We start from the raw sequence: 24,804 nt of genomic DNA, 5'->3' as shown, positions 1-24,804 counted from the left end.
CTTATCCGCTAACAGTATTTATTAAGTGCAGCTGGTGTTCTTGTGCAATCTTGCAGAAAACTAAATCGTAGCAGCCAATACGACCCCGACGGGACTCGAACCCGCAATCTTCTGATTCGAAGTCAGACGCCTTATCCATTAGGCCACGGAGTCTTAAGTACATTTTCATCCTGTGCCATCTAATTTTTTTTACGAATTCCTATTTACCTGAATAATTGGATATGTCGTTGAGTTCTGCACATCCCCATATTTGCGAATTAGCACCTGGTGAATTTATTCTTGAAATAGTTGCATGTTTAGCTGTGACAGGTGTAGCAGTTCAATTTTGCAGAACACACAATTATTGCATCGCCATATGACCACAATGTCACTCGGACCGCAATTATGTGATTCGATGTCACATGCCTTATTCGTTGGTATTTTATGTTGTAATAGTATTTTGCGGTTTTTTTTATAGTGCCACAAGGTGTTTTATATGTCTAGATCATAAAATTCCTGTCTAATTGACTGACTCATCTGATCCAGCACATCAATGTTATCTCTTTAATTTCGCAAATTCTTATCCGCTAACAGTATTCACGACGTATTTTTTTATTGAGCGCAGCTGGTGTTTTTGTGCAATCTTGCAGAAAACTAAATCGTAGCTGCAAATACGACCCCGACGGGACTCGAACCCGCAATCTTCTGATTCGAAGTCAGACGCCTTATCCATTAGGCCACGGAGTCTTAAGTACATCTTCATCCTGTGCCATCTAATTTTTTTAGGAGTTCCTATTTACCTGGATAATTGAATAAGTCGTTGGGTTCTGTACATCCCCATATTTGCGAATTTGCACATGCTAAATTTATTCTTGAAATAGTTGCATGTTTGGCTGTGACAGGTGTAGCAGTTCAATTTTGCAGAACACACAATTATTGCATCGCCATACGACCACAATGTGACTCGGACCGCAATTATGTGATTCGATGTCACATGCCTTATTCGTTGGTATTTTATGTAATAGTGTTTTGCGTTTTTTTATAGTGCCACAAGGTGTTTTATGTCTAGATCCTAAAATTCCTGTCTAATTGACTGACTCATCTGATCCAGCACATCAATGTTATCTCTTTAATTTCGCAAATTCTTATCCGCTAACAGTATTTATTAAGTGCAGCTGGTGTTCTTGTGCAATCTTGCAGAAAACTAAATCGTAGCAGCCAATACGACCCCGACGGGACTCGAACCCGCAATCTTCTGATTCGAAGTCAGACGCCTTATCCATTAGGCCACGGAGTCTTAAGTACATTTTCATCCTGTGCCATCTAATTTTTTTACGAATTCCTATTTACCTGAATAATTGAATATGTCGTTGAGTTCTGCACATCCCCATATTTGCGAATTAGCACCTGGTGAATTTATTCTTGAAATAGTTGCATGTTTAGCTGTGACAGGTGTAGCAGTTCAATTTTGCAGAACACACAATTATTGCATCGCCATATGACCACAATGTCACTCGGACCGCAATTATGTGATTCGATGTCACATGCCTTATTCGTTGGTATTTTATGTTGTAAAAGTATTTTGCGGTTTTTTTTATAGTGCCACAAGGTCTTTTATATGTCTAGATCTTAAAATTCCTGTCTAATTGACTGACTCATCTGATCCAGCACATCAATGTTATCTCTTTAATTTCGCAAATTCTTATCCGCTAACAGTATTCACGACGTATTTTTTTATTGAGTGTAGCTGATGTTCTTGTGCAATCTTGCAGAAAACTAAATCGTAGCAGCCAATACGACCCCGACGAGACTCGAACCCGAAATCTTCTGATTCGAAGTCAGACGCCTTATCCATTAGGCCACGGAGTCTTAAGTACATCTTCATCCTGTGCCATCTAATTTTTTTTACGAGTTCCTATTTACCTGGATAATTGAATAAGTCGTTGGGTTCTGTACATCCCCATATTTGCGAATTTGCACCTGCTAAATTTATTCTTGAAATAGTTGCATGTTTGGCTGTGACAGGTGTAGCAGTTCAATTTTGCAGAACACACAATTATTGCATCGCCATACGACCACAATGTGACTCGGACCGCAATTATGTGATTCGATGTCACATGCCTTATTCGTTGGTATTTTATGTAATAGTGTTTTGCGTTTTTTTATAGTGCCACAAGGTGTTTTATGTCTAGATCCTAAAATTCCTGTCTAATTGACTGACTCATCTGATCCAGCACATCAATGTTATCTCTTTAATTTCGCAAATTCTTATCCGCTAACAGTATTTATTAAGTGCAGCTGGTGTTCTTGTGCAATCTTGCAGAAAACTAAATCGTAGCAGCCAATACAACCACGACGGGACTCGAACCCGCAATCTTCTGATTCGAAGTCAGACGCCTTATCTATTAGGCCACGGAGTCTTAAGTACATTTTCATCCTGTGCCATCTAATTTTTTTTACGAATTCCTATTTACCTGAATAATTGAATATGTCGTTGAGTTCTGCACATCCCCATATTTGCGAATTAGCACCTGGTGAATTTATTCTTGAAATAGTTGCATGTTTAGCTGTGACAGGTGTAGCAGTTCAATTTTGCAGAACACACAATTATTGCATCGCCATATGACCACAATGTCACTCGGACCGCAATTATGTGATTCGATGTCACATGCCTTATTCGTTGGTATTTTATGTTGTAATAGTATTTTGCGGGTTTTTTTTATAGTGCCACAAGGTGTTTTATATGTCTAGATCCTAAAATTCCTGTCTAATTGACTGACTCATCTGATCCAGCACATCAATGTTATCTCTTTAATTTCGCAAATTCTTATCCGCTAACAGTATTCACGACGTATTTTTTTATTGAGTGTAGCTGATGTTCTTGTGCAATCTTGCAGAAAACTAAATCGTAGCAGCCAATACGACCCCGACGAGACTCGAACCCGAAATCTTCTGATTCGAAGTCAGACGCCTTATCCATTAGGCCACGGAGTCTTAAGTACATCTTCATCCTGTGCCATCTAATTTTTTTTACGAATTCCTATTTACCTGGATAATTGAATATGTCGTTGGGTTCTGCACATCCCCATATTTGCGAATTAGCACCTGGTGAATTTATTCTTGAAATAGTTGCATGTTTAGCTGTGACAGGTGTAGCAGTTCAATTTTGCAGAACACACAATTATTGCGTCGCTATACGACCACGATGTGACTCGGACCGCAATTATGTGATTCGATGTCACATGCCTTATTCATTGGTATTTTATGTAATAGTGCTTTGCGTTTTTGTATAGTGCCACAAGGTGTTTTATGTCTAGATCCTAAAATTCCTGTCTAATTGACTCATCTGATCCAGCACATCAATGTTATCTCTGTAATTTCGCAAATTCTTATCCGCTAACAGTATTCACGACGTATTTTTTTATTGAGTGCAGCTGGTGTTCTTGTGCAATCTTGCAGAAAACTAAATCGTAGCAGCCCATGCGACCCCGACGGGACTCGAACCCGCAATCTTCTGATTCGAAGTCAGACGCCTTTTCTATTAGGCCATGGAGTCTTAAGTACATCTTCATCCTGTGCCATCTAATTTTTTTACGAATTCCTATTTACCTGGATAATTGAATAAGTCGTTGGGTTCTGTACATTCCCATATTTGCGAATTTGCACCTGCTAAATTTATTCTTGAAATAGTTGCATGTTTGGCTGTGACAGGTGTAGCAGTTCAATTTTGCAGAACACACAATTATTGCATCGCCATACGACCACAATGTGACTCGGACCGCAATTATGTGATTCGATGTCACATGCCTTATTCATTGTTATTTTATGTAATAGTGTTTTGCGTTTTTTATAGTGCCACAAGGTGTTTTATGTCTAGATCCTAAAATTCCTGTCTAATTGACTGACTCATCTGATCCAGCACATCAATGTTATCTCTTTAATTTCGCAAATTCTTATCCGCTAACAGTATTTATTAAGTGCAGCTGGTGTTCTTGTGCAATCTTGCAGAAAACTAAATCGTAGCAGCCAATACAACCACGACGGGACTCGAACCCGCAATCTTCTGATTCGAAGTCAGACGCCTTATCTATTAGGCCACGGAGTCTTAAGTACATTTTCATCCTGTGCCATCTAATTTTTTTTACGAATTCCTATTTACCTGAATAATTGAATATGTCGTTGAGTTCTGCACATCCCCATATTTGCGAATTAGCACCTGGTGAATTTATTCTTGAAATAGTTGCATGTTTAGCTGTGACAGGTGTAGCAGTTCAATTTTGCAGAACACACAATTATTGCATCGCCATATGACCACAATGTCACTCGGACCGCAATTATGTGATTCGATGTCACATGCCTTATTCGTTGGTATTTTATGTTGTAATAGTATTTTGCGGTTTTTTTTATAGTGCCACAAGGTGTTTTATATGTCTAGATCATAAAATTCCTGTCTAATTGACTGACTCATCTGATCCAGCACATCAATGTTATCTCTTTAATTTCGCAAATTCTTATCCGCTAACAGTATTCACGACGTATTTTTTTATTGAGCGCAGCTGGTGTTTTTGTGCAATCTTGCAGAAAACTAAATCGTAGCTGCAAATACGACCCCGACGGGACTCGAACCCGCAATCTTCTGATTCGAAGTCAGACGCCTTATCCATTAGGCCACGGAGTCTTAAGTACATCTTCATCCTGTGCCATCTAATTTTTTTAGGAGTTCCTATTTACCTGGATAATTGAATAAGTCGTTGGGTTCTGTACATCCCCATATTTGCGAATTTGCACATGCTAAATTTATTCTTGAAATAGTTGCATGTTTGGCTGTGACAGGTGTAGCAGTTCAATTTTGCAGAACACACAATTATTGCATCGCCATACGACCACAATGTGACTCGGACCGCAATTATGTGATTCGATGTCACATGCCTTATTCGTTGGTATTTTATGTAATAGTGTTTTGCGTTTTTTTATAGTGCCACAAGGTGTTTTATGTCTAGATCCTAAAATTCCTGTCTAATTGACTGACTCATCTGATCCAGCACATCAATGTTATCTCTTTAATTTCGCAAATTCTTATCCGCTAACAGTATTTATTAAGTGCAGCTGGTGTTCTTGTGCAATCTTGCAGAAAACTAAATCGTAGCAGCCAATACGACCCCGACGGGACTCGAACCCGCAATCTTCTGATTCGAAGTCAGACGCCTTATCCATTAGGCCACGGAGTCTTAAGTACATTTTCATCCTGTGCCATCTAATTTTTTTACGAATTCCTATTTACCTGAATAATTGAATATGTCGTTGAGTTCTGCACATCCCCATATTTGCGAATTAGCACCTGGTGAATTTATTCTTGAAATAGTTGCATGTTTAGCTGTGACAGGTGTAGCAGTTCAATTTTGCAGAACACACAATTATTGCATCGCCATATGACCACAATGTCACTCGGACCGCAATTATGTGATTCGATGTCACATGCCTTATTCGTTGGTATTTTATGTTGTAAAAGTATTTTGCGGTTTTTTTTATAGTGCCACAAGGTCTTTTATATGTCTAGATCTTAAAATTCCTGTCTAATTGACTGACTCATCTGATCCAGCACATCAATGTTATCTCTTTAATTTCGCAAATTCTTATCCGCTAACAGTATTCACGACGTATTTTTTTATTGAGTGTAGCTGATGTTCTTGTGCAATCTTGCAGAAAACTAAATCGTAGCAGCCAATACGACCCCGACGAGACTCGAACCCGAAATCTTCTGATTCGAAGTCAGACGCCTTATCCATTAGGCCACGGAGTCTTAAGTACATCTTCATCCTGTGCCATCTAATTTTTTTTACGAGTTCCTATTTACCTGGATAATTGAATAAGTCGTTGGGTTCTGTACATCCCCATATTTGCGAATTTGCACCTGCTAAATTTATTCTTGAAATAGTTGCATGTTTGGCTGTGACAGGTGTAGCAGTTCAATTTTGCAGAACACACAATTATTGCATCGCCATACGACCACAATGTGACTCGGACCGCAATTATGTGATTCGATGTCACATGCCTTATTCGTTGGTATTTTATGTAATAGTGTTTTGCGTTTTTTTATAGTGCCACAAGGTGTTTTATGTCTAGATCCTAAAATTCCTGTCTAATTGACTGACTCATCTGATCCAGCACATCAATGTTATCTCTTTAATTTCGCAAATTCTTATCCGCTAACAGTATTTATTAAGTGCAGCTGGTGTTCTTGTGCAATCTTGCAGAAAACTAAATCGTAGCAGCCAATACAACCACGACGGGACTCGAACCCGCAATCTTCTGATTCGAAGTCAGACGCCTTATCTATTAGGCCACGGAGTCTTAAGTACATTTTCATCCTGTGCCATCTAATTTTTTTTACGAATTCCTATTTACCTGAATAATTGAATATGTCGTTGAGTTCTGCACATCCCCATATTTGCGAATTAGCACCTGGTGAATTTATTCTTGAAATAGTTGCATGTTTAGCTGTGACAGGTGTAGCAGTTCAATTTTGCAGAACACACAATTATTGCATCGCCATATGACCACAATGTCACTCGGACCGCAATTATGTGATTCGATGTCACATGCCTTATTCGTTGGTATTTTATGTTGTAATAGTATTTTGCGGGTTTTTTTTATAGTGCCACAAGGTGTTTTATATGTCTAGATCCTAAAATTCCTGTCTAATTGACTGACTCATCTGATCCAGCACATCAATGTTATCTCTTTAATTTCGCAAATTCTTATCCGCTAACAGTATTCACGACGTATTTTTTTATTGAGTGTAGCTGATGTTCTTGTGCAATCTTGCAGAAAACTAAATCGTAGCAGCCAATACGACCCCGACGAGACTCGAACCCGAAATCTTCTGATTCGAAGTCAGACGCCTTATCCATTAGGCCACGGAGTCTTAAGTACATCTTCATCCTGTGCCATCTAATTTTTTTTACGAATTCCTATTTACCTGGATAATTGAATATGTCGTTGGGTTCTGCACATCCCCATATTTGCGAATTAGCACCTGGTGAATTTATTCTTGAAATAGTTGCATGTTTAGCTGTGACAGGTGTAGCAGTTCAATTTTGCAGAACACACAATTATTGCGTCGCTATACGACCACGATGTGACTCGGACCGCAATTATGTGATTCGATGTCACATGCCTTATTCATTGGTATTTTATGTAATAGTGCTTTGCGTTTTTGTATAGTGCCACAAGGTGTTTTATGTCTAGATCCTAAAATTCCTGTCTAATTGACTCATCTGATCCAGCACATCAATGTTATCTCTGTAATTTCGCAAATTCTTATCCGCTAACAGTATTCACGACGTATTTTTTTATTGAGTGCAGCTGGTGTTCTTGTGCAATCTTGCAGAAAACTAAATCGTAGCAGCCCATGCGACCCCGACGGGACTCGAACCCGCAATCTTCTGATTCGAAGTCAGACGCCTTTTCTATTAGGCCATGGAGTCTTAAGTACATCTTCATCCTGTGCCATCTAATTTTTTTACGAATTCCTATTTACCTGGATAATTGAATAAGTCGTTGGGTTCTGTACATTCCCATATTTGCGAATTTGCACCTGCTAAATTTATTCTTGAAATAGTTGCATGTTTGGCTGTGACAGGTGTAGCAGTTCAATTTTGCAGAACACACAATTATTGCATCGCCATACGACCACAATGTGACTCGGACCGCAATTATGTGATTCGATGTCACATGCCTTATTCATTGTTATTTTATGTAATAGTGTTTTGCGTTTTTTATAGTGCCACAAGGTGTTTTATGTCTAGATCCTAAAATTCCTGTCTAATTGACTGACTCATCTGATCCAGCACATCAATGTTATCTCTTTAATTTCGCAAATTCTTATCCGCTAACAGTATTTATTAAGTGCAGCTGGTGTTCTTGTGCAATCTTGCAGAAAACTAAATCGTAGCAGCCAATACAACCACGACGGGACTCGAACCCGCAATCTTCTGATTCGAAGTCAGACGCCTTATCTATTAGGCCACGGAGTCTTAAGTACATTTTCATCCTGTGCCATCTAATTTTTTTTACGAATTCCTATTTACCTGAATAATTGAATATGTCGTTGAGTTCTGCACATCCCCATATTTGCGAATTAGCACCTGGTGAATTTATTCTTGAAATAGTTGCATGTTTAGCTGTGACAGGTGTAGCAGTTCAATTTTGCAGAACACACAATTATTGCATCGCCATATGACCACAATGTCACTCGGACCGCAATTATGTGATTCGATGTCACATGCCTTATTCGTTGGTATTTTATGTTGTAATAGTATTTTGCGGGTTTTTTTTATAGTGCCACAAGGTGTTTTATATGTCTAGATCCTAAAATTCCTGTCTAATTGACTGACTCATCTGATCCAGCACATCAATGTTATCTCTTTAATTTCGCAAATTCTTATCCGCTAACAGTATTCACGACGTATTTTTTTATTGAGTGTAGCTGATGTTCTTGTGCAATCTTGCAGAAAACTAAATCGTAGCAGCCAATACGACCCCGACGAGACTCGAACCCGAAATCTTCTGATTCGAAGTCAGACGCCTTATCCATTAGGCCACGGAGTCTTAAGTACATCTTCATCCTGTGCCATCTAATTTTTTTTACGAATTCCTATTTACCTGGATAATTGAATATGTCGTTGGGTTCTGCACATCCCCATATTTGCGAATTAGCACCTGGTGAATTTATTCTTGAAATAGTTGCATGTTTAGCTGTGACAGGTGTAGCAGTTCAATTTTGCAGAACACACAATTATTGCGTCGCTATACGACCACGATGTGACTCGGACCGCAATTATGTGATTCGATGTCACATGCCTTATTCATTGGTATTTTATGTAATAGTGCTTTGCGTTTTTGTATAGTGCCACAAGGTGTTTTATGTCTAGATCCTAAAATTCCTGTCTAATTGACTCATCTGATCCAGCACATCAATGTTATCTCTGTAATTTCGCAAATTCTTATCCGCTAACAGTATTCACGACGTATTTTTTTATTGAGTGCAGCTGGTGTTCTTGTGCAATCTTGCAGAAAACTAAATCGTAGCAGCCCATGCGACCCCGACGGGACTCGAACCCGCAATCTTCTGATTCGAAGTCAGACGCCTTTTCTATTAGGCCATGGAGTCTTAAGTACATCTTCATCCTGTGCCATCTAATTTTTTTACGAATTCCTATTTACCTGGATAATTGAATAAGTCGTTGGGTTCTGTACATTCCCATATTTGCGAATTTGCACCTGCTAAATTTATTCTTGAAATAGTTGCATGTTTGGCTGTGACAGGTGTAGCAGTTCAATTTTGCAGAACACACAATTATTGCATCGCCATACGACCACAATGTGACTCGGACCGCAATTATGTGATTCGATGTCACATGCCTTATTCATTGTTATTTTATGTAATAGTGTTTTGCGTTTTTTATAGTGCCACAAGGTGTTTTATGTCTAGATCCTAAAATTCCTGTCTAATTGACTGACTCATCTGATCCAGCACATCAATGTTATCTCTTTAATTTCGCAAATTCTTATCCGCTAACAGTATTACGACGTATTTTTTTATTGAGTGCAGCTGGTGTTCTTGTGCAATCTTGCAGAAAACTAAATCGTAGCAGCCAATACGACCCCGACGGGACTCGAACCCGCAATCTTCTGATTCGAAGTCAGACGCCTTATCCATTAGGCCACGGAGTCTTAAGTACATCTTCATCCTGTGCCATCTATTTTTTTTACGAATTCCTATTTACCTGGATAATTGAATAAGTCGTTGGGTTCTGCACATCCCCATATTTGCGAATTTGCACCTGCTAAATTTATTCTTGAAATAGTTGCATGTTTGGCTGTGACAGGTGTAGCAGTTCAATTTTGCAGAACACACAATTATTGCATCGCCATATGACCACAATGTCACTCGGACCGCAATTATGTGATTCGATGTCACATGCCTCATTCGTTGGTATTTTATGTAATAGTATTTTGCGTTTTTTTTATAGTACCACAAGGTCTTTTATATGTCTAGATCCTAAAATTCCTGTCTAATTTACTGACTCATCAGATCCAGCACATCAATGTTATCTCTTTAATTTCGCAAATTCTTATTCGCTAACAGTATTTACGACGTATTTTTTTATTGAGTGCAGCTGGTGTTCTTGTGCAATCTTGCAGAAAACTAAATCGTAGCAGCAAATACGACCCCGACGGCACTCGAACCCGCAATCTTCTGATTCGAAGTCAGACGCCTTATCCATTAGGCCACGGAGTCTTAAGTACATCTTCATCCTGTGCCATCTAATTTTTTTACGAATTCCAATTTACCTGGATAATTGAATAAGTCGTTGGGTTCTGCACATCCCCATATTTGCGAATTTGCACCTGCTAAATTTATTCTTGAAATAGTTGCATGTTTGGCTGTGACAGGTGTAGCAGTTCAATTTTGCAGAACACACAATTATTGCATCGCCATATGACCACAATGTCACTCGGACCGCAATTATGTGATTCGTTGTCACATGCCTTATTCGTTGGTATTTTATGTAATAGTATTTTGCGTTTTTTTTTATAGTGCCACAAGGTGTTTTATATGTCTAGATCCTAAAATTCCTGTATAATTTACTGACTCATCTGATCCAGCACATCAATGTTATCTCTTTAATTTCGCAAATTCTTATCCGCTAACAGTATTTATTAAGTGCAGCTGGTGTTCTTGTGCAATCTTGCAGAAAACTAAATAGTAGCAGCAAATACAACCCCGACGGCACTCGAACCCGCAATCTTCTGATTCGAAGTCAGACGCCTTATCCATTAGGCCACGGAGTCTTAAGTACATCTTCATCCTGTGCCATCTAATTTTTTTACGAATTCCTATTTACCTGGATAATTGAATAAGTCGTTGGGTCCTGCACATCCCCGTATTTGCGAATTTGCACCTGGTAAATTTATTCTTGAAATAGTTGCATGTTTGGCTGTGACAGGTGTAGCAGTTCAATTTTGCAGAACACACAATTATTGCATCGCCATACGACCACAATGTGACTCGGACCGCAATTATGTGATTCGATGTCACATGCCTTATTCATTGTTATTTTATGTAATAGTGTTTTGCGTTTTTTATAGTGCCACAAGGTGCTTTATGTCTAGATCCTAAAATTCCTGTCTAATTGACTGACTCATCTGATCCAGCACATCAATGTTATCTCTTTAATTTCGCAAATTCTTATCCGCTAACAGTATTTACGACGTATTTTTTTATTGAGTGCAGCTGGTGTTCTTGTGCAATCTTGCAGAAAACTAAATCGTAGCAGCCAATACGACCCCGACGGGACTCGAACCCGCAATCTTCTGATTCGAAGTCAGACGCCTTATCCATTAGGCCACGGAGTCTTAAGTACATCTTCATCCTGTGCCATCTAATTTTTTTACGAATTCCTATTTACCTGGATAATTGAATAAGTCGTTGGGTTCTGCACATCCCCATATTTGCGAATTTGAACCTGCTAAATTTATTCTTGAAATAGTTGCATGTTTGGCTGTGACAGGTGTAGCAGTTCAATTTTGCAGAACACACAATTATTGCATCGCCATATGACCACAATGTCACTCGGACCGCAATTATGTGATTCGATGTCACATGCCTCATTCGTTGGTATTTTATGTAATAGTATTTTGCGTTTTTTTTATAGTACCACAAGGTCTTTTATATGTCTAGATCCTAAAATTCCTGTCTAATTTACTGACTCATCAGATCCAGCACATCAATGTTATCTCTTTAATTTCGCAAATTCTTATTCGCTAACAGTATTTACGACGTATTTTTTTATTGAGTGCAGCTGGTGTTCTTGTGCAATCTTGCAGAAAACTAAATAGTAGCAGCAAATACGACCCCGACGGCACTCGAACCCGCAATCTTCTGATTCGAAGTCAGACGCCTTATCCATTAGGCCACGGAGTCTTAAGTACATCTTCATCCTGTGCCATCTAATTTTTTTACGAATTCCTATTTACCTGGATAATTGAATAAGTCGTTGGGTCCTGCACATCCCCGTATTTGCGAATTTGCACCTGGTAAATTTATTCTTGAAATAGTTGCATGTTTGGCTGTGACAGGTGTAGCAGTTCAATTTTGCAGAACACACAATTATTGCATCGCCATACGACCACAATGTGACTCGGACCGCAATTATGTGATTCGATGTCACATGCCTTATTCATTGTTATTTTATGTAATAGTGTTTTGCGTTTTTTATAGTGCCACAAGGTGTTTTATGTCTAGATCCTAAAATTCCTGTCTAATTGACTGACTCATCTGATCCAGCACATCAATGTTATCTCTTTAATTTCGCAAATTCTTATCCGCTAACAGTATTTACGACGTATTTTTTTATTGAGTGCAGCTGGTGTTCTTGTGCAATCTTGCAGAAAACTAAATCGTAGCAGCCAATACGACCCCGACGGGACTCGAACCCGCAATCTTCTGATTCGAAGTCAGACGCCTTATCCATTAGGCCACGGAGTCTTAAGTACATCTTCATCCTGTGCCATCTAATTTTTTTACGAATTCCTATTTACCTGGATAATTGAATAAGTCGTTGGGTTCTGCACATCCCCATATTTGCGAATTTGAACCTGCTAAATTTATTCTTGAAATAGTTGCATGTTTGGCTGTGACAGGTGTAGCAGTTCAATTTTGCAGAACACACAATTATTGCATCGCCATATGACCACAATGTCACTCGGACCGCAATTATGTGATTCGATGTCACATGCCTCATTCGTTGGTATTTTATGTAATAGTATTTTGCGTTTTTTTTATAGTGCCACAAGGTCTTTTATATGTCTAGATCCTAAAATTCCTGTCTAATTGACTGACTCATCTGATCCAGCACATCAATGTTATCTCTTTAATTTCGCAAATTCTTATCCGCTAACAGTATTTACGACGTATTTTTTTTATTGAGTGCAGCTGGTGTTCTTGTGCAATCTTGCAGAAAACTAAATCGTAGCAGCCCATACGACCCAGACGGGACTCGAACCCGCAATCTTCTGATTCGAAGTCAGACGCCTTATCCATTAGACCACGAAGTCTTAAGTACATCTTCATCCTGTGCCATCTAATTTTTTACGAATTCCTATTTACCTGGATAATTGAATAAGTCGTTGGGTCCTGCACATCCCCGTATTTGCGAATTTGCACCTGGTAAATTTATTCTTGAAATAGTTGCATGTTTGGCTGTGACAGGTGTAGCAGTTCAATTTTGCAGAACACACAATTATTGCATCGCCATACGACCACAATGTGACTCGGACCGCAATTATATGATTCGATGTCACATGCCTTATTCATTGTTATTTTATGTAATAGTGTTTTGCGTTTTTTATAGTGCCACAAGGTGTTTTATGTCTAGATCCTAAAATTCCTGTCTAATTGACTGACTCATCTGATCCAGCACATCAATGTTATCTCTTTAATTTCGCAAATTCTTATCCGCTAACAGTATTTACGACGTATTTTTTTATTGAGTGCAGCTGGTGTTCTTGTGCAATCTTGCAGAAAACTAAATCGTAGCAGCCAATACGACCCCGACGGGACTCGAACCCGCAATCTTCTGATTCGAAGTCAGACGCCTTATCCATTAGGCCACGGAGTCTTAAGTACATCTTCATCCTGTGCCATCTAATTTTTTTACGAATTCCTATTTACCTGGATAATTGAATAAGTCGTTGGGTTCTGCACATCCCCATATTTGCGAATTTGAACCTGCTAAATTTATTCTTGAAATAGTTGCATGTTTGGCTGTGACAGGTGTAGCAGTTCAATTTTGCAGAACACACAATTATTGCATCGCCATATGACCACAATGTCACTCGGACCGCAATTATGTGATTCGATGTCACATGCCTCATTCGTTGGTATTTTATGTAATAGTATTTTGCGTTTTTTTTATAGTACCACAAGGTCTTTTATATGTCTAGATCCTAAAATTCCTGTCTAATTTACTGATTCATCAGATCCAGCACATCAATGTTATCTCTTTAATTTCGCAAATTCTTATTCGCTAACAGTATTTACGACGTATTTTTTTATTGAGTGCAGCTGGTGTTCTTGTGCAATCTTGCAGAAAACTAAATCGTAGCAGCAAATACGACCCCGACGGCACTCGAACCCGCAATCTTCTGATTCGAAGTCAGACGCCTTATCCATTAGGCCACGGAGTCTTAAGTACATCTTCATCCTGTGCCATCTAATTTTTTTACGAATTCCTATTTACCTGGATAATTGAATAAGTCGTTGGGTTCTGCACATCCCCATATTTGCGAATTTGCACCTGCTAAATTTATTCTTGAAATAGTTGCATGTTTGGCTGTGACAGGTGTAGCAGTTCAATTTTGCAGAACACACAATTATTGCATCGCCATATGACCACAATGTCACTCGGACCGCAATTATGTGATTCGTTGTCACATGCCTTATTCGTTGGTATTTTATGTAATAGTATTTTGCGTTTTTTTTTTTATAGTGCCACAAGGTGTTTTATATGTCTAGATCCTAAAATTCCTGTATAATTTGCTGACTCATCTGATCCAGCACATCAATGTTATCTCTTTAATTTCGCAAATTCTTATCCGCTAACAGTATTTATTAAGTGCAGCTGGTGTTCTTGTTCAATCTTGCAGAAAACTAAATCGTAGCAGCCAATACGACCCCGACGGGACTCGAACCCGCAATCTTCTGATTCGAAGTCAGACGCCTTATCCATTAGGCCACGGAGTCTTAAGTACATCTTCATCCTGTGCCATCTAATTTTTTTACGAATTCCTATTTACCTGGATAATTGAATAAGTCGTTGGGTTCTGCACATCCCCATATTTGCGAATTTGAACCTGCTAAATTTATTCTTGAAATAGTTGCATGTTTGGCTGTGACAGGTGTAGCAGTTCAATTTTGCAGAACACACAATTATTGCATCGCCATACGACCACAATGTCACTCGGACCGCAATTATGTGATTCGATGTCACATGCCTTATTCATTGTTATTTTATGTAATAGTGTTTTGCGTTTTTTATAGTGCCACAAGGTGTTTTATGTCTAGATCCTAAAATTCCTGTCTAATTGACTGACTCATCTGATCCAGCACATCAATTTTATCTCTTTAATTTCGCAAATTCTTATCCGCTAACAGTATTTACGACGTATTTTTTTATTGAGTGCAGCTGGTGTTCTTGTGCAATCTTGCAGAAAACTAAATCGTAGCAGCCAATACGACCCCGACGGGACTCGAACCCGCAATCTTCTGATTCGAAGTCAGACGCCTTATCCATTAGGCCACGGAGTCTTAAGTACATCTTCATCCTGTGCCATCTAATTTTTTTACGAATTCCTATTTACCTGGATAATTGAATAAGTCGTTGGGTTCTGCACATCCCCATATTTGCGAATTTGCATCTGCTAAATTTATTCTTGAAATAGTTGCATGTTTGGCTGTGACAGGTGTAGCAGTTCAATTTTGCAGAACACACAATTATTGCATCGCCATATGACCACAATGTCACTCGGACCGCAATTATGTGATTCGATGTCACATGCCTCATTCGTTGGTATTTTATGTAATAGTATTTTGCGTTTTTTTTATAGTACCACAAGGTCTTTTATATGTCTAGATCCTAAAATTCTTGTCTAATTTACTGACTCATCAGATCCAGCACATCAATGTTATCTCTTTAATTTCGCAAATTCTTATTCGCTAACAGTATTTACGACGTATTTTTTTATTGAGTGCAGCTGGTGTTCTTGTGCAATCTTGCAGAAAACTAAATCGTAGCAGCAAATACGACCCCGACGGCACTCGAACCCGCAATCTTCTGATTCGAAGTCAGACGCCTTATCCATTAGGCCACGGAGTCTTAAGTACATCTTCATCCTGTGCCATCTAATTTTTTTACGAATTCCTATTTACCTGGATAATTGAATAAGTCGTTGGGTTCTGCACATCCCCATATTTGCGAATTTGCACCTGCTAAATTTATTCTTGAAATAGTTGCATGTTTGGCTGTGACAGGTGTAGCAGTTCAATTTTGCAGAACACACAATTATTGCATCGCCATATGACCACAATGTCACTCGGACCGCAATTATGTGATTCGTTGTCACATGCCTTATTCGTTGGTATTTTATGTAATAGTATTTTGCGTTTTTTTTTAATGTGCCACAAGGTGTTTTATATGTCTAGATCCTAAAATTCCTGTATAATTTACTGACTCATCTGATCCAGCACATCAATGTTATCTCTTTAATTTCGCAAATTCTTATCCGCTAACAGTATTTATTAAGTGCAGCTGGTGTTCTTGTTCAATCTTGCAGAAAACTAAATCGTAGCAGCCAATACGACCCCGACGGGACTCGAACCCGCAATCTTCTGATTCGAAGTCAGACGCCTTATCCATTAGGCCAAGGAGTTTTAAGTACATTTTCATCCTGTGCCATCTAATTTTTTTTACGAATTCCTATTTACCTGAATAATTGAATATGTCGTTGAGTTCTGCACATCCCCATATTTGCGAATTAGCACCTGGTGAATTTATTCTTGAAATAGTTGCATGTTTAGCTGTGACAGGTGTAGCAGTTCAATTTTGGGAACACACAATTATTGCGTCGCCATACGACCACGATGTGACTCGGACCGCAATTATGTGATTCGATGTCACATGCCTTATTCATTGGTATTTTATGTAATAGTGTTTTGCGTTTTTTTATAGTGCCACAAGGTGTTTTATATGTCTAGATCTTAAAATTCCTGTCTAATTGACTGAGTCATCTGATCCAGCACATCAATGTTATCTCTTTAATTTCGCAAATTCTTATCCGCTAACAGTATTCACGACGTATTTTTTTATTGAGTGCAGCTGGTGTTCTTGTGCAATCTTGCAGAAAACTAAATCGCAGCAGCCTATACGACCCCGACGGGACTCGAACCCGCAATCTTCTGATTCGAAGTCAGACGCCTTATCCATTAGGCCACGGAGTCTTAAGTACATCTTCATCCTGTGCCATCTAATTTTTTTACGAATTCCTATTTACCTGGATAATTGAATAAGTCGTTGGGTTCTGCATATCCCCATATTTGCGAATTTGCACCTGCTAAATTTATTCTTGAAATAGTTGCATGTTTGGCTGTGACAGGTGTAGCAGTTCAATTTTGCAGAACACACAATTATTGCATCGCCATATGACCACAATGTCACTCGGACCGCAATTATGTGATTCGATGTCACATGCCTTATTCGTTGGTATTTTATGTTGTAATAGTATTTTGCGTTTTTTTTTATAGTGCCACAAGCTGTTTTATATGTCTAGATCCTAAAATTCCTGTCTAATTGACTGACTCATCTGATCCAGCACATCAATGTTATCTCTTTAATTTCGCAAATTCTTATCCGCTAACAGTATTCACGACGTATTTTTTTATTGAGTGCAGCTGGTGTTCTTGTGCAATCTTGCAGAAAACTAAATCGTAGCAGCCAATACGACCCCGACAGGACTCGAACCCGCAATCTTCTGATTCGAAGTCAGACGCCTTATCCATTAGGCCACGGAGTCTTAAGTACATCTTCATACTGTGCCATCTAATTTTTTTTACGAATTCCTATTTACCTGGATAATTGAATATGTCGTTGGGTTCTGCACATCCCCATATTTGCGAATTAGCACCTGGTGAATTTATTCTTGATCTAGATCCTAAAATTCCTGTCTAATTGACTGACTCATCTGATCCAGCACATCAATGTTATCTCTTTAATTTCGCAAATTCTTATCCGCTAACAGTATTTACGACGTATTTTTTTATTGAGTGCAGCTGGTGTTCTTGTGCAATCTTGCAGAAAACTAAATCGTAGCAGCCAATACGACCCCGACAGGACTCGAACCCGCAATCTTCTGATTCGAAGTCAGACGCCTTATCCATTAGGCCACGGAGTCTTAAGTACATCTTCATACTGTGCCATCTAATTTTTTTTTACGAATTCCTATTTACCTGGATAATTGAATATGTCGTTGGGTTCTTCACATCCCCATATTTGCGAATTAGCACCTGGTGAATTTATTCTTGAAATAGTTGCATGTTTGGCTGTGACAGGTGTAGCAGTTCAATTTTGCAGAACACACAATTATTGCGTCGCCATACGACCACGATGTGACTCGGACCGCAATTATGTGATTCGATGTCACATGCCTTATTCATTGGTATTTTATGTAATAGTGTTTTGCGTTTTTTTATAGTGCCACAAGGTGTTTTATGTCTAGATCCTAAAATTCCTGTCTAATTGACTGACTCATCTGATCCAGCACATCAATGTTATCTCTTTAATTTCGCAAATTCTTATCCGCTAACAGTATTTACGACGTATTTTTTTATTGAGTGCAGCTGGTGTTCTTGTGCAATCTTGCAGAAAACTAAATCGTAGCAGCCCATACGACCCAGACGGGACTCGAACCCACAATCTTCTGATTCGAAGTCAGACGCCTTATCCATTAGACCACGGAGTCTTAAGTACATCTTCATCCTGTGCCATCTATTTTTTTACGAATTCCTATTTACCTGGATAATTGAATAAGTCGTTGGGTCCTGCACATCCCCGTATTTGCGAATTTGCACCTGGTAAATTTATTCTTGAAATAGTTGCATGTTTGGCTGTGACAGGTGTAGCAGTTCAATTTTGCAGAACACACAATTATTGCATCGCCATACGACCACAATGTGACTCGGACCGCAATTATGTGATTCGATGTCACATGCCTTATTCATTGTTATTTTATGTAATAGTGTTTTGCGTTTTTTATAGTGCCACAAGGTGTTTTATGTCTAGATCCTAAAATTCCTGTCTAATTGACTGACTCATCTGATCCAGCACATCAATGTTATCTCTTTAATTTCGCAAATTCTTATCCGCTAACAGTATTTACGACGTATTTTTTTATTGAGTGCAGCTGGTGTTCTTGTGCAATCTTGCAGAAAACTAAATCGTAGCAGCCAATACGACCCCGACGGGACTCGAACCCGCAATCTTCTGATTCGAAGTCAGACGCCTTATCCATTAGGCCACGGAGTCTTAAGTACATCTTCATCCTGTGCCATCTATTTTTTTACGAATTCCTATTTACCTGGATAATTGAATAAGTCGTTGGGTCCTGCACATCCCCGTATTTGCGAATTTGCACCTGGTAAATTTATTCTTGAAATAGTTGCATGTTTGGCTGTGACAGGTGTAGCAGTTCAATTTTGCAGAACACACAATTATTGCATCGCCATACGACCACAATGTGACTCGGACCGCAATTATGTGATTCGATGTCACATGCCTTATTCATTGTTATTTTATGTAATAGTGTTTTGCGTTTTTTATAGTGCCACAAGGTGTTTTATGTCTAGATCCTAAAATTCCTGTCTAATTGACTGACTCATCTGATCCAGCACATCAATGTTATCTCTTTAATTTCGCAAATTCTTATCCGCTAACAGTATTTACGACGTATTTTTTTATTGAGTGCAGCTGGTGTTCTTGTGCAATCTTGCAGAAAACTAAATCGTAGCAGCCAATACGACCCCGACGGGACTCGAACCCGCAATCTTCTGATTCGAAGTCAGACGCCTTATCCATTAGGCCACGGAGTCTTAAGTACATCTTCATCCTGTGCCATCTAATTTTTTTACGAATTCCTATTTACCTGGATAATTGAATAAGTCGTTGGGTTCTGCACATCCCCATATTTGCGAATTTGCACCTGCTAAATTTATTCTTGAAATAGTTGCATGTTTGGCTGTGACAGGTGTAGCAGTTCAATTTTGCAGAACACACAATTATTGCATCGCCATATGACCACAATGTCACTCGGACCGCAATTATGTGATTCGATGTCACATGCCTCATTCGTTGGTATTTTATGTAATAGTATTTTGCGTTTTTTTTATAGTACCACAAGGTCTTTTATATGTCTAGATCCTAAAATTCCTGTCTAATTTACTGACTCATCAGATCCAGCACATCAATGTTATCTCTTTAATTTCGCAAATTCTTATTCGCTAACAGTATTTACGACGTATTTTTTTATTGAGTGCAGCTGGTGTTCTTGTGCAATCTTGCAGAAAACTAAATCGTAGCAGCAAATACGACCCCGACGGCACTCGAACCCGCAATCTTCTGATTCGAAGTCAGACGCCTTATCCATTAGGCCACGGAGTCTTAAGTACATCTTCATCCTGTGCCATCTAATTTTTTTACGAATTCCTATTTACCTGGATAATTGAATAAGTCGTTGGGTCCTGCACATCCCCGTATTTGCGAATTTGCACCTGGTAAATTTATTCTTGAAATAGTTGCATGTTTGGCTGTGACAGGTGTAGCAGTTCAATTTTGCAGAACACACAATTATTGCATCGCCATACGACCACAATGTGACTCGGACCGCAATTATGTGATTCGATGTCACATGCCTTATTCATTGTTATTTTATGTAATAGTGTTTTGCGTTTTTTATAGTGCCACAAGGTGTTTTATGTCTAGATCCTAAAATTCCTGTCTAATTGACTGACTCATCTGATCCAGCACATCAATGTTATCTCTTTAATTTCGCAAATTCTTATCCGCTAACAGTATTTACGACGTATTTTTTTATTGAGTGCAGCTGGTGTTCTTGTGCAATCTTGCAGAAAACTAAATCGTAGCAGCCCATACGACCCAGACGGGACTCGAACCCGCAATCTTCTGATTCGAAGTCAGACGCCTTATCCATTAGACCACGGAGTCTTAAGTACATCTTCATCCTGTGCCATCTAATTTTTTACGAATTCCTATTTACCTGGATAATTGAATAAGTCGTTGGGTCCTGCACATCCCCGTATTTGCGAATTTGCACCTGGTAAATTTATTCTTGAAATAGTTGCATGTTTGGCTGTGACAGGTGTAGCAGTTCAATTTTGCAGAACACACAATTATTGCATCGCCATACGACCACAATGTGACTCGGACCGCAATTATGTGATTCGATGTCACATGCCTTATTCATTGTTATTTTATGTAATAGTGTTTTGCGTTTTTTATAGTGCCACAAGGTGTTTTATATGTCTAGATCCTAAAATTCCTGTATAATTTGCTGACTCATCTGATCCAGCACATCAATGTTATCTCTTTAATTTCGCAAATTCTTATCCGCTAACAGTATTTATTAAGTGCAGCTGGTGTTCTTGTTCAATCTTGCAGAAAACTAAATCGTAGCAGCCAATACGACCCCGACGGGACTCGAACCCGCAATCTTCTGATTCGAAGTCAGACGCCTTATCCATTAGGCCAAGGAGTTTTAAGTACATTTTCATCCTGTGCCATCTAATTTTTTTTACGAATTCCTATTTACCTGAATAATTGAATATGTCGTTGAGTTCTGCACATCCCCATATTTGCGAATTAGCACCTGGTGAATTTATTCTTGAAATAGTTGCATGTTTAGCTGTGACAGGTGTAGCAGTTCAATTTTGCGAACACACAATTATTGCGTCGCCATACGACCACGATGTGACTCGGACCGCAATTATGTGATTCGATGTCACATGCCTTATTCATTGGTATTTTATGTAATAGTGTTTTGCGTTTTTTTATAGTGCCACAAGGTGTTTTATGTCTAGATCTTAAAATTCCTGTCTAATTGACTGAGTCATCTGATCCAGCACATCAATGTTATCTCTTTAATTTCGCAAATTCTTATCCGCTAACAGTATTCACGACGTATTTTTTTATTGAGTGCAGCTGGTGTTCTTGTGCAATCTTGCAGAAAACTAAATCGCAGCAGCCTATACGACCCCGACGGGACTCGAACCCGCAATCTTCTGATTCGAAGTCAGACGCCTTATCCATTAGGCCACGGAGTCTTAAGTACATCTTCATCCTGTGCCATCTAATTTTTTTACGAATTCCTATTTACCTGGATAATTGAATAAGTCGTTGGGTTCTGCATATCCCCATATTTGCGAATTTGCACCTGCTAAATTTATTCTTGAAATAGTTGCATGTTTGGCTGTGACAGGTGTAGCAGTTCAATTTTGCAGAACACACAATTATTGCATCGCCATATGACCACAATGTCACTCGGACCGCAATTATGTGATTCGATGTCACATGCCTTATTCGTTGGTATTTTATGTTGTAATAGTATTTTGCGTTTTTTTTTTATAGTGCCACAAGCTGTTTTATATGTCTAGATCCTAAAATTCCTGTCTAATTGACTGACTCATCTGATCCAGCACATCAATGTTATCTCTTTAATTTCGCAAATTCTTATCCGCTAACAGTATTCACGACGTATTTTTTTATTGAGTGCAGCTGGTGTTCTTGTGCAATCTTGCAGAAAACTAAATCGTAGCAGCCAATACGACCCCGACAGGACTCGAACCCGCAATCTTCTGATTTGAAGTCAGACGCCTTATCCATTAGGCCACGGAGTCTTAAGTACATCTTCATACTGTGCCATCTAATTTTTTTTACGAATTCCTATTTACCTGGATAATTGAATATGTCGTTGGGTTCTGCACATCCCCATATTTGCGAATTAGCACCTGGTGAATTTATTCTTGATCTAGATCCTAAAATTCCTGTCTAATTGACTGACTCATCTGATCCAGCACATCAATGTTATCTCTTTAATTTCACAAATTCTTATCCGCTAACAGTATTCACGACGTATTTTTTTATTGAGTGCAGCTGGTGTTCTTGTGCAATCTTGCAGAAAACTAAATCGTAGCAGCCAATACGACCCCGACAGGACTCGAACCCGCAATCTTCTGATTCGAAGTCAGACGCCTTATCCATTAGGCCACGGAGTCTTAAGTACATCTTCATACTGTGCCATCTAATTTTTTTTACGAATTCCTATTTACCTGGATAATTGAATATGTCGTTGGGTTCTGCACATCCCCATATTTGCGAATTAGCACCTGGTGAATTTATTCTTGATCTAGATCCTAAAATTCCTGTCTAATTGACTGACTCATCTGATCCAGCACATCAATGTTATCTCTTTAATTTCGCAAATTCTTATCCGCTAACAGTATTTACGACGTATTTTTTTATTGAGTGCAGCTGGTGTTCTTGTGCAATCTTGCAGAAAACTAAATCGTAGCAGCCAATACGACCCCGACAGGACTCGAACCCGCAATCTTCTGATTCGAAGTCGGACGCCTTATCCATTAGGCCACGGAGTCTTAAGTACATCTTCATACTGTGCCATCTAATTTTTTTTACGAATTCCTATTTACCTGGATAATTGAATATGTCGTTGGGTTCTGCACATCCCCATATTTGCGAATTAGCACCTGGTGAATTTATTCTTGAAATAGTTGCATGTTTGGCTGTGACAGGTGTAGCAGTTCAATTTTGCAGAACACACAATTATTGCGTCGCCATACGACCACGATCTGACTCGGACCGCAATTATGTGATTCGATGTCACATGCCTCATTCGTTGGTATTTTATGTAATAGTATTTTGCGTTTTTTTATAGTGCCACAAGGTGTTTTATGTCTAGATCCTAAAATTCCTGTCTAATTGACTGACTCATCTGATCCAGCACATCAATGTTATCTCTTTAATTTCGCAAATTCTTATCCGCTAACAGTATTTACGACGTATTTTTTTATTGAGTGCAGCTGGTGTTCTTGTGCAATCTTGCAGAAAACTAAATCGTAGCAGCCAATACGACCCCGACAGGACTCGAACCCGCAATCTTCTGATTCGAAGTCAGACGCCTTATCCATTAGGCCACGGAGTCTTAAGTACATCTTCATACTGTGCCATCTAATTTTTTTTACGAATTCCTATTTACCTGGATAATTGAATATGTCGTTGGGTTCTGCACATCCCCATATTTGCGAATTAGCACCTGGTGAATTTATTCTTGAAATAGTTGCATGTTTGGCTGTGACAGGTGTAGCAGTTCAATTTTGCAGAACACACAATTATTGCGTCGCCATACGACCACGATCTGACTCGGACCGCAATTATGTGATTCGATGTCACATGCCTCATTCGTTGGTATTTTATGTAATAGTATTTTGCGTTTTTTTATAGTGCCACAAGGTGTTTTATGTCTAGATCCTAAAATTCCTGTCTAATTGACTGACTCATCTGATCCAGCACATCAATGTTATCTCTTTAATTTCGCAAATTCTTATCCGCTAACAGTATTTACGACGTATTTTTTTATTGAGTGCAGCTGGTGTTCTTGTGCAATCTTGCAGAAAACTAAATCGTAGCAGCCAATACGACCCCGACAGGACTCGAACCCGCAATCTTCTGATTCGAAGTCAGACGCCTTATCCATTAGGCCACGGAGTCTTAAGTACATCTTCATACTGTGCCATCTAATTTTTTTTACGAATTCCTATTTACCTGGATAATTGAATATGTCGTTGGGTTCTGCACATCCCCATATTTGCGAATTAGCACCTGGTGAATTTATTCTTGAAATAGTTGCATGTTTGGCTGTGACAGGTGTAGCAGTTCAATTTTGCAGAACACACAATTATTGCGTCGCCATACGACCACGATGTGACTCGGACCGCAATTATGTGATTCGATGTCACATGCCTTATTCATTGGTATTTTATGTAATAGTGTTTTGCGTTTTTTTATAGTGCCACAAGGTGTTTTATGTCTAGATCCTAAAATTCCTGTCTAATTGACTGACTCATCTGATCCAGCACATCAATGTTATCTCTTTAATTTCGCAAATTCTTATCCGCTAACA

The 24,804-nt window shown here is 38.9% G+C and overlaps 40 non-coding genes across 40 annotated transcripts; all 40 read right to left on the bottom strand.

The window, feature by feature from the left end:
• Positions 1 to 80: 80 nt before the first annotated feature.
• On the bottom strand, positions 81 to 153 carry TRNAR-UCG (transfer RNA arginine (anticodon UCG)). The gene has a single exon. It is a non-coding gene; the product is annotated as a tRNA-Arg (tRNA).
• A 500-nt stretch (positions 154 to 653) lies between these two features.
• TRNAR-UCG (transfer RNA arginine (anticodon UCG)) lies at positions 654 to 726 on the bottom strand. The gene has a single exon. It is a non-coding gene; the product is annotated as a tRNA-Arg (tRNA).
• A 477-nt stretch (positions 727 to 1,203) lies between these two features.
• TRNAR-UCG (transfer RNA arginine (anticodon UCG)) lies at positions 1,204 to 1,276 on the bottom strand. The gene has a single exon. It is a non-coding gene; the product is annotated as a tRNA-Arg (tRNA).
• A 499-nt stretch (positions 1,277 to 1,775) lies between these two features.
• On the bottom strand, positions 1,776 to 1,848 carry TRNAR-UCG (transfer RNA arginine (anticodon UCG)). The gene has a single exon. It is a non-coding gene; the product is annotated as a tRNA-Arg (tRNA).
• A 1,052-nt stretch (positions 1,849 to 2,900) lies between these two features.
• Positions 2,901 to 2,973, bottom strand: TRNAR-UCG (transfer RNA arginine (anticodon UCG)). Its single transcript has one exon. It is a non-coding gene; the product is annotated as a tRNA-Arg (tRNA).
• Positions 2,974 to 3,462: 489 nt separating this feature from the next.
• TRNAR-UCG (transfer RNA arginine (anticodon UCG)) lies at positions 3,463 to 3,535 on the bottom strand. Its single transcript has one exon. It is a non-coding gene; the product is annotated as a tRNA-Arg (tRNA).
• A 1,049-nt stretch (positions 3,536 to 4,584) lies between these two features.
• TRNAR-UCG (transfer RNA arginine (anticodon UCG)) lies at positions 4,585 to 4,657 on the bottom strand. Its single transcript has one exon. It is a non-coding gene; the product is annotated as a tRNA-Arg (tRNA).
• Positions 4,658 to 5,134: 477 nt separating this feature from the next.
• Positions 5,135 to 5,207, bottom strand: TRNAR-UCG (transfer RNA arginine (anticodon UCG)). Its single transcript has one exon. It is a non-coding gene; the product is annotated as a tRNA-Arg (tRNA).
• A 499-nt stretch (positions 5,208 to 5,706) lies between these two features.
• TRNAR-UCG (transfer RNA arginine (anticodon UCG)) lies at positions 5,707 to 5,779 on the bottom strand. The gene has a single exon. It is a non-coding gene; the product is annotated as a tRNA-Arg (tRNA).
• A 1,052-nt stretch (positions 5,780 to 6,831) lies between these two features.
• On the bottom strand, positions 6,832 to 6,904 carry TRNAR-UCG (transfer RNA arginine (anticodon UCG)). The gene has a single exon. It is a non-coding gene; the product is annotated as a tRNA-Arg (tRNA).
• A 489-nt stretch (positions 6,905 to 7,393) lies between these two features.
• Positions 7,394 to 7,466, bottom strand: TRNAR-UCG (transfer RNA arginine (anticodon UCG)). Its single transcript has one exon. It is a non-coding gene; the product is annotated as a tRNA-Arg (tRNA).
• A 1,050-nt stretch (positions 7,467 to 8,516) lies between these two features.
• Positions 8,517 to 8,589, bottom strand: TRNAR-UCG (transfer RNA arginine (anticodon UCG)). Its single transcript has one exon. It is a non-coding gene; the product is annotated as a tRNA-Arg (tRNA).
• A 489-nt stretch (positions 8,590 to 9,078) lies between these two features.
• TRNAR-UCG (transfer RNA arginine (anticodon UCG)) lies at positions 9,079 to 9,151 on the bottom strand. The gene has a single exon. It is a non-coding gene; the product is annotated as a tRNA-Arg (tRNA).
• A 490-nt stretch (positions 9,152 to 9,641) lies between these two features.
• Positions 9,642 to 9,714, bottom strand: TRNAR-UCG (transfer RNA arginine (anticodon UCG)). Its single transcript has one exon. It is a non-coding gene; the product is annotated as a tRNA-Arg (tRNA).
• Positions 9,715 to 10,209: 495 nt separating this feature from the next.
• Positions 10,210 to 10,282, bottom strand: TRNAR-UCG (transfer RNA arginine (anticodon UCG)). Its single transcript has one exon. It is a non-coding gene; the product is annotated as a tRNA-Arg (tRNA).
• A 481-nt stretch (positions 10,283 to 10,763) lies between these two features.
• TRNAR-UCG (transfer RNA arginine (anticodon UCG)) lies at positions 10,764 to 10,836 on the bottom strand. Its single transcript has one exon. It is a non-coding gene; the product is annotated as a tRNA-Arg (tRNA).
• Positions 10,837 to 11,327: 491 nt separating this feature from the next.
• On the bottom strand, positions 11,328 to 11,400 carry TRNAR-UCG (transfer RNA arginine (anticodon UCG)). The gene has a single exon. It is a non-coding gene; the product is annotated as a tRNA-Arg (tRNA).
• Positions 11,401 to 11,895: 495 nt separating this feature from the next.
• Positions 11,896 to 11,968, bottom strand: TRNAR-UCG (transfer RNA arginine (anticodon UCG)). Its single transcript has one exon. It is a non-coding gene; the product is annotated as a tRNA-Arg (tRNA).
• A 491-nt stretch (positions 11,969 to 12,459) lies between these two features.
• On the bottom strand, positions 12,460 to 12,532 carry TRNAR-UCG (transfer RNA arginine (anticodon UCG)). The gene has a single exon. It is a non-coding gene; the product is annotated as a tRNA-Arg (tRNA).
• A 496-nt stretch (positions 12,533 to 13,028) lies between these two features.
• Positions 13,029 to 13,101, bottom strand: TRNAR-UCG (transfer RNA arginine (anticodon UCG)). Its single transcript has one exon. It is a non-coding gene; the product is annotated as a tRNA-Arg (tRNA).
• Positions 13,102 to 13,591: 490 nt separating this feature from the next.
• TRNAR-UCG (transfer RNA arginine (anticodon UCG)) lies at positions 13,592 to 13,664 on the bottom strand. Its single transcript has one exon. It is a non-coding gene; the product is annotated as a tRNA-Arg (tRNA).
• A 495-nt stretch (positions 13,665 to 14,159) lies between these two features.
• TRNAR-UCG (transfer RNA arginine (anticodon UCG)) lies at positions 14,160 to 14,232 on the bottom strand. Its single transcript has one exon. It is a non-coding gene; the product is annotated as a tRNA-Arg (tRNA).
• Positions 14,233 to 14,715: 483 nt separating this feature from the next.
• Positions 14,716 to 14,788, bottom strand: TRNAR-UCG (transfer RNA arginine (anticodon UCG)). Its single transcript has one exon. It is a non-coding gene; the product is annotated as a tRNA-Arg (tRNA).
• Positions 14,789 to 15,279: 491 nt separating this feature from the next.
• On the bottom strand, positions 15,280 to 15,352 carry TRNAR-UCG (transfer RNA arginine (anticodon UCG)). The gene has a single exon. It is a non-coding gene; the product is annotated as a tRNA-Arg (tRNA).
• Positions 15,353 to 15,847: 495 nt separating this feature from the next.
• On the bottom strand, positions 15,848 to 15,920 carry TRNAR-UCG (transfer RNA arginine (anticodon UCG)). The gene has a single exon. It is a non-coding gene; the product is annotated as a tRNA-Arg (tRNA).
• A 481-nt stretch (positions 15,921 to 16,401) lies between these two features.
• TRNAR-UCG (transfer RNA arginine (anticodon UCG)) lies at positions 16,402 to 16,474 on the bottom strand. Its single transcript has one exon. It is a non-coding gene; the product is annotated as a tRNA-Arg (tRNA).
• Positions 16,475 to 16,968: 494 nt separating this feature from the next.
• Positions 16,969 to 17,041, bottom strand: TRNAR-UCG (transfer RNA arginine (anticodon UCG)). The gene has a single exon. It is a non-coding gene; the product is annotated as a tRNA-Arg (tRNA).
• Positions 17,042 to 17,540: 499 nt separating this feature from the next.
• TRNAR-UCG (transfer RNA arginine (anticodon UCG)) lies at positions 17,541 to 17,613 on the bottom strand. The gene has a single exon. It is a non-coding gene; the product is annotated as a tRNA-Arg (tRNA).
• A 305-nt stretch (positions 17,614 to 17,918) lies between these two features.
• TRNAR-UCG (transfer RNA arginine (anticodon UCG)) lies at positions 17,919 to 17,991 on the bottom strand. The gene has a single exon. It is a non-coding gene; the product is annotated as a tRNA-Arg (tRNA).
• A 494-nt stretch (positions 17,992 to 18,485) lies between these two features.
• TRNAR-UCG (transfer RNA arginine (anticodon UCG)) lies at positions 18,486 to 18,558 on the bottom strand. Its single transcript has one exon. It is a non-coding gene; the product is annotated as a tRNA-Arg (tRNA).
• A 490-nt stretch (positions 18,559 to 19,048) lies between these two features.
• On the bottom strand, positions 19,049 to 19,121 carry TRNAR-UCG (transfer RNA arginine (anticodon UCG)). Its single transcript has one exon. It is a non-coding gene; the product is annotated as a tRNA-Arg (tRNA).
• Positions 19,122 to 19,611: 490 nt separating this feature from the next.
• TRNAR-UCG (transfer RNA arginine (anticodon UCG)) lies at positions 19,612 to 19,684 on the bottom strand. Its single transcript has one exon. It is a non-coding gene; the product is annotated as a tRNA-Arg (tRNA).
• Positions 19,685 to 20,179: 495 nt separating this feature from the next.
• TRNAR-UCG (transfer RNA arginine (anticodon UCG)) lies at positions 20,180 to 20,252 on the bottom strand. Its single transcript has one exon. It is a non-coding gene; the product is annotated as a tRNA-Arg (tRNA).
• A 491-nt stretch (positions 20,253 to 20,743) lies between these two features.
• Positions 20,744 to 20,816, bottom strand: TRNAR-UCG (transfer RNA arginine (anticodon UCG)). Its single transcript has one exon. It is a non-coding gene; the product is annotated as a tRNA-Arg (tRNA).
• A 477-nt stretch (positions 20,817 to 21,293) lies between these two features.
• TRNAR-UCG (transfer RNA arginine (anticodon UCG)) lies at positions 21,294 to 21,366 on the bottom strand. Its single transcript has one exon. It is a non-coding gene; the product is annotated as a tRNA-Arg (tRNA).
• A 492-nt stretch (positions 21,367 to 21,858) lies between these two features.
• On the bottom strand, positions 21,859 to 21,931 carry TRNAR-UCG (transfer RNA arginine (anticodon UCG)). Its single transcript has one exon. It is a non-coding gene; the product is annotated as a tRNA-Arg (tRNA).
• An 878-nt stretch (positions 21,932 to 22,809) lies between these two features.
• Positions 22,810 to 22,882, bottom strand: TRNAR-UCG (transfer RNA arginine (anticodon UCG)). Its single transcript has one exon. It is a non-coding gene; the product is annotated as a tRNA-Arg (tRNA).
• A 305-nt stretch (positions 22,883 to 23,187) lies between these two features.
• TRNAR-UCG (transfer RNA arginine (anticodon UCG)) lies at positions 23,188 to 23,260 on the bottom strand. Its single transcript has one exon. It is a non-coding gene; the product is annotated as a tRNA-Arg (tRNA).
• A 493-nt stretch (positions 23,261 to 23,753) lies between these two features.
• TRNAR-UCG (transfer RNA arginine (anticodon UCG)) lies at positions 23,754 to 23,826 on the bottom strand. The gene has a single exon. It is a non-coding gene; the product is annotated as a tRNA-Arg (tRNA).
• A 493-nt stretch (positions 23,827 to 24,319) lies between these two features.
• On the bottom strand, positions 24,320 to 24,392 carry TRNAR-UCG (transfer RNA arginine (anticodon UCG)). The gene has a single exon. It is a non-coding gene; the product is annotated as a tRNA-Arg (tRNA).
• Between the last annotated feature and the right edge of the window lie 412 nt (positions 24,393 to 24,804).

The sequence above is a fragment of the Saccoglossus kowalevskii genome, chromosome 2 (assembly GCF_978046115.1).
Source record: "Saccoglossus kowalevskii chromosome 2, keSacKowa6.1, whole genome shotgun sequence".
NCBI lineage: Eukaryota > Metazoa > Hemichordata > Enteropneusta > Harrimaniidae > Saccoglossus > Saccoglossus kowalevskii.
Note: the sequence above shows the minus strand (reverse complement) of the source record. Positions and strands in the feature narration are given on the sequence as shown.